Below are 12229 nucleotides of genomic sequence, written 5' to 3' on the forward strand. Positions count from 1 at the left end.
TCTTATTTTGAACTTGAAAGTAAGAGTCAAGTAGTAAAGCAACAACACTCAAGAAATGTACAAAACCATGTTTTCTGCCATGGGGACCAGGAAAAGTGTGTAAGATTCATATGAAGAGAAAATATGTTAATCAAGTAAAGACGGAAAGTAGAATAAATTAATATAGTTATGATATAATCACACATCTCTCTCTCTATAGTACAAGTCTCTTAGATCAGGTTGCTATAACAGAATACCATAGACTGGGTGGCTTAAACAACAGAAATTTATTTCTCACATAAAAAATTATGGGGGTTGGAGAGTCCAAAATCAGGGTATCAGCAGACCAAGACATACAATTAAAATGGCAAGAGTTAAAGACAAGAAGAGACTTCTGAAGGCAGCAAGAGAAAAAGAGAAAGTCATATCCAAAGAAATCCCATAAAGTTATCAGGTGATTTTTCTGCAGAAACTTTGCAGGCCTGAAGGGGGTGGCATTATATAATTAAAGTGATGAAACAGAAAAACCTGCATCCCAGGATACTCTACCCAACAAAATTATCATTTAGAATTGAAGGAGAGATAACAAGCTTCTCAGACAAGCAAAAACTAAGAGTTCATCAATACTAAACCTACCATAAAAGAGATGTTAAAGGCTCTTCTCTAAATGGAAAAGAAAAAGCTATAAAAAGAAGTAAAAATCTATAGGAAAGGAAAAATCCCTCTAGGGAAGACAAATATGTACTGAAGGCTGAGGAACAAACAGTTAAATAAGCTAGTACAAAGATTAAAAGGCAAAAAATTGTAAAATCAATTATAACTACAATAAACAGTGAAGGGATAAATATGAAGGTACAAAATATGACATCAAAACACAAAATGTGGGGGACGAGAGTTAAAAAAATATAGATCTTTTAGAATGTGCTTGAAGTTAAATGACTACCAGTTTAAAACAAGTAGATATAGTTATAGGTCAACATATATGAATTCCATGCTAACCACAAATCAAAAATCTGCAGCAGGTACACAAGACCTAGAGAGAAAGGAACACAAGCATACCACAAAAGAAAATCATCAAACCACAAAGAAGAAACTAAAAGAAGAAAGAACAGAGAACAATTACAAAAACAACCAGAAAACAAGTAATAATATGGCAATAAGTAAATACCTATTAATAATCACTTTAAATGTCAATGGACTAAGTGCTCAAATCAAAAGACACAGGGTGGCTGGGACTTCCCTGGTGGTACAGTGGTTAAGAATCCGCCTGCCAGTGCAGGGAACACGGGTTCAAGCCCTGGCCCAGGAAGATCCCACATGCCTCAGAGCAACTAAGCCTGTGTGCCACAACTACTGAAGCCCACACACCTAGAGCCTGTGCTCTGCGACAAGAGAAGCCACCACCACAATGAGAAGCCTGTGCACTGCAATCGCAATGAAGAGTAGCCCTCACTCGTTGCAACTAGAGGATGCTCATGCACAGCAACGAAGACCCAACGCAGCCAAAAAAAAAAAAAAGAAAAGACACATGGTGGCTGATTGGATTAAAAAGAAAATCTATATGCTGCTTATAAGAAGACTCACTTTGGAGCTAAAGACACACAACGACTGAAAGTGGGAGGATGGAAAAAGATACTTTATGAAAATGGAAATGACAGGAAGGATCAGCTCCTTGTGTGTACTCCTGAGAGTAGCAGTGGGAGTGAGCTCAAGTAGACAGGGAACGTGTACAGAAAACAGTCCAAGGTCTGTGGGCAAGGGAGGAACTTGCCCACAATCTTGAGCTGTAGTGCCACCTTTGGGAAAACAAAATAGAAGTTTCCAGCAGCCAGCCAGCCAGCCTGGTGCATTGTAAGATCAAGAGGAAACATACAAGTTTAAGATTTATGCCACAAGAGGGAGAAAGAGGCATGGAGCAGGTACATCTGGAGGTACATGGAGCAGGTACATGGAGCAGTATACAAGGCTGAAGAAGAAAGTCACAGCTTATATAGCAGGACTAATGAAAAGTAACTCTTACCTGAAGGTAGCTGGTAAAGATTGGAGGAGGTGACTGCTACTTCAAATGTGACAACATCAATGCAAGACTCCAAGGAACATGAAAAATCAAGGAAATATGACATCACCAAAAGATCATAATATTCCTCTTAAACAAACCCAATGACATGGAGATCTGTAATTTACCCAATAAAGAATTAAAAATAGCTGTTTTGTGGAAACTCAATTATACAAGAAAACACAGAAAGACAACTCAGCAAAATCAGGAAAACAGTACAAGAACAAAATGAGAAATTTAATAAAGAGATAGAAAAGATAAAAAATAACCAAATAGAAATTCTGGAGCTGAAGACTTCAGTGAATGAAATAAAGAATACAGCAGAGAGCATCAACAGCAGAATGTTTAAGTTCATGAAGGTAATGGATTATCTCATTATTTCAAACCAAAATAATCTTCTCCAAGACACATTGTAATGAAAGTGTCAAAATTCAAAGACCAAATGAGAATCCTTGGGCTTCCCTGGTGGCGCCGTGGTTGAGAGTCCACCTGCCGATGCAGGGGACATGGCTTCGTGCCCCGGTCTGGGAAGATCCCACATGCCGCGGAGCAGCCGGGCCCGTGAGCCATGGCCGCTGAGCCTGCGCGTCCGGAGCCTGTGCTCCGTAACAGGAGAGGCCACAACAGTGAGAGGCCCATGTACCACAAAAAAAAAAAAAGAATCCTAAAAGCAGCAAAAGAATAACAGTTTGTAAGCCACAGAGGAACCCCCATTAAGGTATCAGCAGATTTCTCGGCAGAAACCATACTGGTTGAGAGAATGGGATGGTATATTCAAATCTCAGGAAAAAGAAAAAACAAAAAGCCAGCCAAGGATACTCTATCTGGCAAAATTATCCTTCAGATATAAAGGAGAAATAAAGACTTTCCTAAACAAATAAAAGCCGAGGGAATTCTTTATCACTAGACCTGTCTTATGAGGAATTGTAAAAGAAGTTCTTCGAGCTGATATAAAAAGATACTAATCAGTAACATTAAAACATATGAAAGTATACAATACACTGGTAAAGGTAAATATACAGTATGACATAGAAAACTCTAATCTATAATATGATGATGTGTTAACCTCTTAACTATAGCATAAAGATTAAAGGAAAAGAGTACTAAAGTTAACTATAGCTCTTATAATTTGCTAATAAATACACAATATAAAAAGAGGTAAACTGTGTCATTAAAAATATGAAAGCGGTTGTAATAGGGCTGAGTTTTTGTATATGATGAAAGTTAAGATTCTATAAGCATAAAATAGATATAGATATAAATAAATAAAATATGTATCTATATATAGATATAACAGTATCTAAAAAAAAATTTATGTATGCCTTATGGTAACCATAAGGCAAAAACCTATAATACATTCACAAAAGATAAAGGAAGCAGAGTATACTACCACAGAAAATCACCCCTCCACAAATGTAGGCAGCAGGAGAGAAAAAAAGGAGCAATGGAACTATAAAACAACCAGAAAGCAATTAATAGTTGACATTATTAAGTTTTTACATATCAATATAATCAATGTAAATGGATTGAAGTCTTCAATCAAAAGACATAGAATGGCTGGGTGGAATAAAAAAGCAAGACCCAAATATATTCTACTTACAAGAGACTCACTCCAGCTTTAAGGACACACATAGGTTCAAAGTGAAGTGATGGAAAAACATATTCCAAGCAATTGGAGCTACACTTATATCAAACAAAGTAGACTTTAAGATGAAAAAGGTAACAAGTGACAAGAAGGTCATTATATAACGAAAAAGGGATCAACTCATTAAGAAGATATAACAATTCCAAATACATAAGCACCTAACGTCAGATCATCTAAATATATTAAGCAAATACTAACATATCTGAAAGGAGATATAAACAAAAACACAGTAACATTGGACTTGAACCACACTTCAGGGCAAATGGACCTAACAGACATATATAGAACATTCCATGCAATAGCAGCAGAATACATATCTCCTCAAGTCCACAAAGAACATTCTCTAGGATAGATCATATTATGGGCCCCAAAACAAGTCTTAGTAAATTTAATAAGATTAAACTTACACTAAGTATTTTTTCTGACCACAATGGTATGAAACTAGAAATCAACAAGAGAAAAGCTGGAAAACTTACAAATATGTGGGGATTAAACAACATGCTCCTGAACCATAAACTGGTCAAAGAAGAAATAAAAAAGGAAATAATATCTGGAAATAAATGAAGATGCAAACACAACATATAAAAACCTATGAGATTCTACAAAAGTAGTTCTTAGATGAAAGTTTACAAGTGATAAATGCATATATTAAGAAAATAGAAAGATCTTAAAAAAACAACCACAATTTACTATGCGAGGAACCAGAAAAAGAAGAACAATCTAAGCTCAAAGTTAAGAGAAGCAAAACAATAACAAAGATAAGAGAGGAAATAAAAATATATATGACAAGAAAACAGTAGAAAAGATCAATGAAACAAAGAGCAAGATTTTGTGAAAAGATATACAAAATTGACAATCATTTAGCTAGCCTAAGAAAAGAGAAGTCTCAATAAATAAAATCAGAAATTAAAGATGAGACATTACAACTGATACTACATAAGTATATTGGATCATAAGCTTCTACCCTGAACACTTACATGCCAAAAAGTTGGATAATCTAGAAGAAATAGATAAATACCTAGAAACACAACTTACCAAGACTGAATCAGGAAGAAATAGAAAAATCTGAATAGACAAATGACTAGTAAGCAGATTTAATCAGTATCATAACCTCCCCAAAAGAAAAGTCCAGAACCAGGGAATTTTACCAAATTTTGAAGTATTAATGCCAATTCTTCCCAAACCCTTCCAAAAAATTGAAGAAGAGGGAACACGCCTAAACTCATTTTACAAGGCTCATATTACCAGGATACCAAAGCCAGATAAGGACACTACAAGAAAAGTAAACTACAGACTTAAATTTCTGATAAATATAGATGCAAAATCTCTCAATGAAATATTGCCAAACCAAATTCAAGAGCAAAATATTGCCAAACCAAATTCAAAATCTCTCAATGAAATATTGCCAAACCAAAATCAATAAATGTGATACATCACATTAATAAAATAAAAATCATTGATCATCAATAGGTACAGAAAAAACATTTGACAAAATACAGCATCCTTTTATAATAAAAATCCTCAACAAATTGGTACAGAAGGAACATACCTCAACATAATAAAGGCCATATGAAAAACCCACAGCGAACATCACTCAATGTGAAAGTTTTAAAGCTCTTCCTCTAAGATCAGGAACAAGGCAAGGTTGCCTACTCTCAAAACTTGTATTCAACATAGTCCTGGAATTCCTAACCAGAGTAATCAGGCAAGACAAAGAAATAAAAGGAGAAATCAGAAAGGAATACGTAAAATTATCTTTACAGATGATGTGATCTTATATAAAAAAATCCTAAAGACTTCACCAAAAAAACACTATTGAAACTAATCAATGAATTTAGTAAAATTGCAAGATATAAAATCAACATACCAAAATCAGTTACATTTGCATACATTAACAACAATATATCTGAAAAAATAAAAAGAACAATACCATTCATAAGAGCATCAAAATCAATATAATATTTAGGAATAAATTTAACCAAGGAAGTGAGAAATCTGAACATTGAAAAGTACAAGACTTTGATGAAAGAAACTGGATAAGACAGACAAATGGGAAGATATGATGTGTTTGTGGATCAGAAGAATTTATATTGCTAAAATATCCATACTACCCAAAGCCATGAACAGATTCAATACAATCCTTATAAAAATTCAAATGGCACCTTTCACATAAATAGAAAAAAAATCCTAAAGTTTGTATGGAATCCAAAGGACCCTAAATAGCCAAAAGCAATCATGAAAAAAAGAACAAATCTGGAGTCATCACACATCCTGATTTCAAGTTATATTACAAAGCTATAGTAGTCATAACAGTATGGTACTGGCATAAAAATAGACACATACCAATAGAACAGAATTGAGAGCCCAGATATAAACCCTTGCATATATGGTCACCTATCATTTGACAAAGGAGACAAAAATATTCAGTGGAGAAAGAATAATCTCTTCAATAAATGGTGTTGAGAAAATTGGATTACCATATGCAGAAAAGTGAAACTAGACTCTTATACCACTCACAAAAATCAATTCAAAGTGAATTAAAGACTTAAATATAATATTTAAAATCATAAAAAACCCTAGGAAAAAAATGTAAGGAAAGTGCTCATGATATTGGTCTTGTCCATGATTTTTTTAATATGACACCGAAAGCACAAGCAATGAAAGCAAAAATCAAAAAGTGGAACTATATCAAAGAAAAAGCTTCTGCACAGCCAATAAAAAAAATAGAAGAAACCTATATAATGGGAGAAAACATTTGCAAGCTATATATCTGAAAAAATGTTAATATATAAAATACATAAGGAACTCATATAATTCAACAACGAAAACAAACAGTCCAAGTGAAAAATGGACAGACGAACTGAATAATCATTTTTCAAAAGAAGACTTCCAAATGACCAACAGGTACATGAAAGGTGCTCAACAGCACTAATTACCAGGGAAATACAAACCAAGACCACAATGAGCTATCATGTCACATCTACTAGAATGGCTAGTACCCCCAAAACAAGAAATAACAAGTGTTGGTGAGGATGTGGAGAGAAGGGAAGTTTGTGCACTGTTGGTGGGAATGTAAATTGGTTTATTCACTTTGGAAAACAGTATGGCGGTTCCTAAAAAAATTAAAAATAGAGCTACTTACTTTACTTACTTGGGTAGTTCAGACACATGGAGGAGTCTGTGTACTTCAGTCAAATGGAGGGCACCACCAGATTTGCAATTCCTATGGAAAAAAATCTAAGAACAATAGTAATATTTGTGGACACTTTTGTAAGCATAATCATAATTTGTACTTATTGTGTTTTTGTTGTTGTGGAGATAATAGTAAAAGTGGAAACCATGGCAAACTTGAGAACCTCTACTCAAAAGAACAGCTCCAACTTTACCCTGATGGTTGCCATTTGGGTTGGTAGGTCTAATATCACTAGATATTTCACATTTTCAATAAAAGCGGGAAATTGAAATTGGTTTGTGAAATCTATACATTGAAAAATAATTCCAATTATGAAAAGAAAAACATTCTGTGGGCCAAATACTGTACTGTCTGCCAAAAGAAACATGTCAGCCTGTTTACAAAATGTATGTAAGTGTGTCATGACTTTGTTTTCTAACTTATTCCATTACCTCACTGTGATCCCCATACTTTAAAAATACCTACCTCTAGGGTATGACTCAAGAGTTAATAACACTAAGAAAACATTTATGAAATGGTTGTTAGATGCCAGGGCCTATGCTAGGTGCTGAGTACCTTATCCCATTTAATCTTCACAACTACACAGCTATCATTGACCTTGCTTCAGTGAGGAAATTGAAGATTGGTGTTAAATAATACACCCAGGTTAACCAAACTAGAAAAGGTAGCTGAGTGAAGCATCCAACAAAGGAAGGACACTCAGTAGTAGTAAACCTTATGCTATGACTTGTAACAAAGTAGTCCTGGTGACACAGATATTGTGTCTTCACCGCAAATCACCCAGGTGGTTTGTACCATATTTCTTCCCCTCCAAACTAGGCCTTTCTCATCAATCAGGATTGCCTTGAGTTTTAAAGTCCCTTGTCTCTGAATTCAGTTATTTTAGTGAGTTGTTTAAAAAGTAATAAGGCATTTATTTTTGTCTCCTTCCATCTTTATATAATCAATTTATCAGCCGTGCATGAAGCAATTTTTTCAAGAAAGTGGATGGAAGAAATTCTGCAGTCACATGCTTCTCAGGAGATCCTTTCTTTATAAAACAATTTCATGAGCACATATTTTTCTCACATATTTCTTAAATCTTCTGCTTATACTAAATAGGTATATTTCTTTCTTGTGCTTCAAAGATTTAAGAGGAAAGTATTGGTTTACTCATATATTTCCCGAAGGACTTCACCAAATATCTCCCAAATCTTAGAGAATGTATCTCTAGGGCTTTATCAAGGAATATAACTTCTTTACCAGAGAATGGTTAGACAAAATTTCGGAGTCTCTTGATAATAATATGTGAAGAATCATGATTTATTTTAAAGTTAAACGCCTCCTATTTCAGTCTTTTTTTCTTGACTATTTCCCTCTTAAAAATGTTAAGACATCACTTCTAAAGCCACTTATCTCTTCATATTGTGTATCTTGAGACGTGATTTAATATTTCTTTATTATAAAGCCATAAATAGTAATGTTCACCCAAGGGCTCTGGACTTTTAACTTGGTTGTTCCAGCATCCACATGTGGAAATCAGATTTAATGGAGTGACAACTGGAACTCTATGTTGTCACACAATTCGTGAGTGTGAGATTTCATGTCACTCACCTTACTAGTGTTTATATAGCATTTATTGTTGCTCTGTATGGTGCCAGATATTGAGTCCTGAATGTTCCAGACTCACATTTTTTGTCGTTGGCATAGTTGTTAATACTTCAGGCTATATGGCTATTCATAATTATAGGTATAATTACTTTTCTCAAAATACCTTATTTTTAAAATGAAGGCAAATACATTTTGGCTATAGAATGTAAGCCATATAAAAATGGAGTTGTCTTTTATAATTTATCATATAAATTTCTTTTAAGAATTGTTTGGAGAGACATTCTGTTTGCACATTGAGACAATATTACCATTTTTATGTTTTTAAAAGTGAGAGCTGTCTTTGTAGAAACAACCACGCATCTCTGAATAGTTTTCTGTGTAAAAGACAATATCAAAGAAAATTATATCTTCCTAAATAGAAATAGGCCACAGTTGTCAGGAATTATGTACCAGAGCCTTAGTTACCAATATGTCTTGGGTAATAAATAAGGCCCCATTTAAAGATGAGATTTTTTAGTTGAGTTACTTGGAACACTGTTTTATGAAATCCAAGCAATATATTTGAATCTTGGGTGACTCAATTAATACTTTTAAATTAAAATGTTACAGGTTTTGGTCTTAATTCAGGCCAAATATAATTTATCATCTGCAAATAGGATTGAGTAAAATCGTAGGGTCAAATGGGTGAAAATATACCAGTAATTTTTGCCATAAACTCATAGAATTATAGAAAAGAATTGGAAGTCATCTAACTCAATCTCACAGACCTTAAGGCATTTCCTCTTTAACACTCTTGGCTAATGCTCACCAAGGTCCTCATCAACTCTTCCATAATGGGGTGGTCCCTTCTCACAGGAAGTATGTCCAATTATTGAGAGGCTATAGCCTTTAAGAATCCTTCCTGATATTGAACCTAACAGTGTTTCTCTACCATGTCATTATAAGTTCAACTCCTCTAGTATTTTCCCCTTCATTTACATTACTGCCCTTCAAGTATTTAAAGACAGCTAGCCCTCACGCACCAGTGCGAACACACCAGCACCAGGACCTCCTGCACACTGCCCACCCACCAGCCTGCCGGCACCAGTTCTGAAATATCTGGGCCAGGCAGCCAGAGAACACAGGACCTGGCTCCACCCACGGGGGCAGAAACTAAACCCAGGACCTGGCTTTACCCACCAGTGGGTGGACACAAGCCCTGAGATCCCCTGGGCCCCAGCCCTACCCACCAGCATGTGGACACCAGCCCCAGGACCACCATAGCCCCACAGTCTGCCATGTCAGGACCAAGCCCACCTACCAGCAGGTCAGCAACAGCCTCAGGACCCCTGGCCCTGGCCCCATACACCAGAGGGCAGCTCTGGAACCCCCAGGAATGTACAGCCAGAGACCCTGGGACCCAGTTCTTCCCACCAGTTAGCCTGGAACCCAACTCTGGAACCCCCAGGAATGTACATCCAGAGACCCTGGGACCCAGTTCTTCCCACCAGTTAGCCTGCACTAGCCTTGAGACCCCCAGAGTCCTGCAGCCAAGAGACCCTGGGACCCAGCTCCACCCACAAGTGGGCTGGCCCTAAGCCCAGGACCAGCCTCACTCACCAGTGAGTAGGCATCAGCTCCAGGACTCCTGCCTCCTGGACCTTCCCACCAGCTGGCCAGAACATTAACTATGGAACCCCCAGACCCTGCAACCAGAGACCCAGGGACCTGGTTCTACCCAACAGTGAGCTAGAACTAGCCTCAGGATGGCCCTGGGCCTTGGACCCACCACCAGGGGCTGAAGAAAGCTCTAAGAACCCTAGGCCTTGGCTTTACCCACCAATAGGCACGTTTCAGCCCTGGAACATCCTGGACTCCAATCCCACCCACCAGAAGGACAGCCCCAAGGCTGAGACCCCTTGAGCTTGAGTCCTGCCCACCAGCAGCCCAACATTAGCTTTGAGACACCTTGGGGCCCTCAGCCAATCACGCTGGGATCCAACCACACCCACCAATGGGCAGAAAACAGCTTTAGGACACCCCAGACCCCAAAGCCAGCCATGTTAGGAACTGGACCTGACCACCAGTAGGCTGACACTAGTTCTGGGATCCCCAGCCCCTGCAGCTAGTAGAGTCATGACCTGGTCCCACACACCAGTGGCTGGCGGTCTCCACACAAGGTAGGGCCCACAAGGTCACGCACAACAGAAGGACCTTCTGTCACAACAGAAGGACCAATGTAGCACAAATATGGGACACCCCTAGTATATAGCTCTGGTGACCAGAGAGAATTGTGCTGCTGGGATGCATAGGACATCTCCTATAAAAGGCCACTTCTCCAAGGTCATGAAACATAACCTACCAATCAAACACATAGAAATAAAAACAGCATATTAGGCAAAGTGAGGGGACAGAGAGGAAAGTGTTCCAAACGAAGGAACAGGATAAAATCCCAGAAGAGGAACTAAGTGAAATGGATACAGGCAATTTACCCAATAAAGAGTTCAAGGTAATGAACTGTAAAGATGTTCAAAGAACTCAGGAGAAGAATGGATAAACAGACTGAGAAGTTAGAAGTTTTTAACAAAGAGAAAATATAAAGAAAAACTAAACAGAGGTGTAGGATACAATAACTAAAATAAAAATACACTAGAAAAAAATCAACAGTAGAAGAAAGTGAAAAACCAACAACCACGAATACTCTACCCAGCAGGGCTGTCATTCAGGTTTGATGGAGAGATCAAAAGTTTTACAGACAAGCAAAAGCTAAAAGAGTTCAGCACCACCAAACCAGCTTTACAAGAAATGTTAAAGGGACTTCTCTAAGCAAAAACAAAAAGACTACAACTAATAATATGAAAATTATGAAAGGAAAAAGCTCCTTGGTAAGGGCAAATATACAGTAAATGTAGAAAATCAACCGTATATATAGCTAGTAAGAAGGTTAAATGACAAAAGTAGTAAAATCATTTACATACACAATAAGTAGTTAAGGTATACACAAAACAAAAGGTGTAAAATATAGTGTCAAAAAACAGTAAACCTGAGGAGGGAGTAAAATGTGGGATCATTAAAATGAGTTTGAACTTGAGATCATCAACTTAAAATTTATATATATATATATATATAAATATATATATATATATATAATTATTTTTCTACACACACAGAAAAAATAAAGGAGTCCAAACTACTACTCCAAACTACTCTGTCAGTCTCTGCCTTGCAATTCGTGCTTTTGAGCCCATACACTGAACTTTTTATTTCAGTTGTATTTTTGGTTTTAACATTTTCATTTTGTTCTCTTTATATCTTCTATTTATTTCGAGACTCTTTCTTGCCAAAGCTTGCTCTTTCTTTCTCTCTCTTCCTTCCTTCCTTCCCTCCCTCCCTCCTTTCATTCTTTTCTTTCTTTCTCTTTCTTTCTTCTTTCTTTCTTTCTTTCTTTCTTTCATTCTTTCTTTCCTTCTTTCTTTTTCTTTCACTTGTTCCAAGCATCATTTTTGTCATCTTGCTCTTGGCACCTTTTTATTATTTTTTAATTCAGTTTAAGTACTTTCTGTTTCTTGGCATGATGAATGATTTTTTTTTTTCTTTACTGAAACCTGGACATTTTCATATATTGAGACACTGGAACTTATTTAAAACTTTTGTTTTAGCTAGCTTTCTTTGGTACCACTCCAGCAGGGGAAAGGGAGAGCAGTACTACCTCATTATTAGCAGATGGGGGTTAAAGTTTAGGTTTCCTAGTGGCCTCAACTGACACCCAGAAGAAAGAGGATGCTCC

This window comes from Lagenorhynchus albirostris, chromosome 12, assembly GCF_949774975.1.
Source record: "Lagenorhynchus albirostris chromosome 12, mLagAlb1.1, whole genome shotgun sequence".
In the NCBI taxonomy this organism is placed as follows: domain Eukaryota; kingdom Metazoa; phylum Chordata; class Mammalia; order Artiodactyla; family Delphinidae; genus Lagenorhynchus; species Lagenorhynchus albirostris.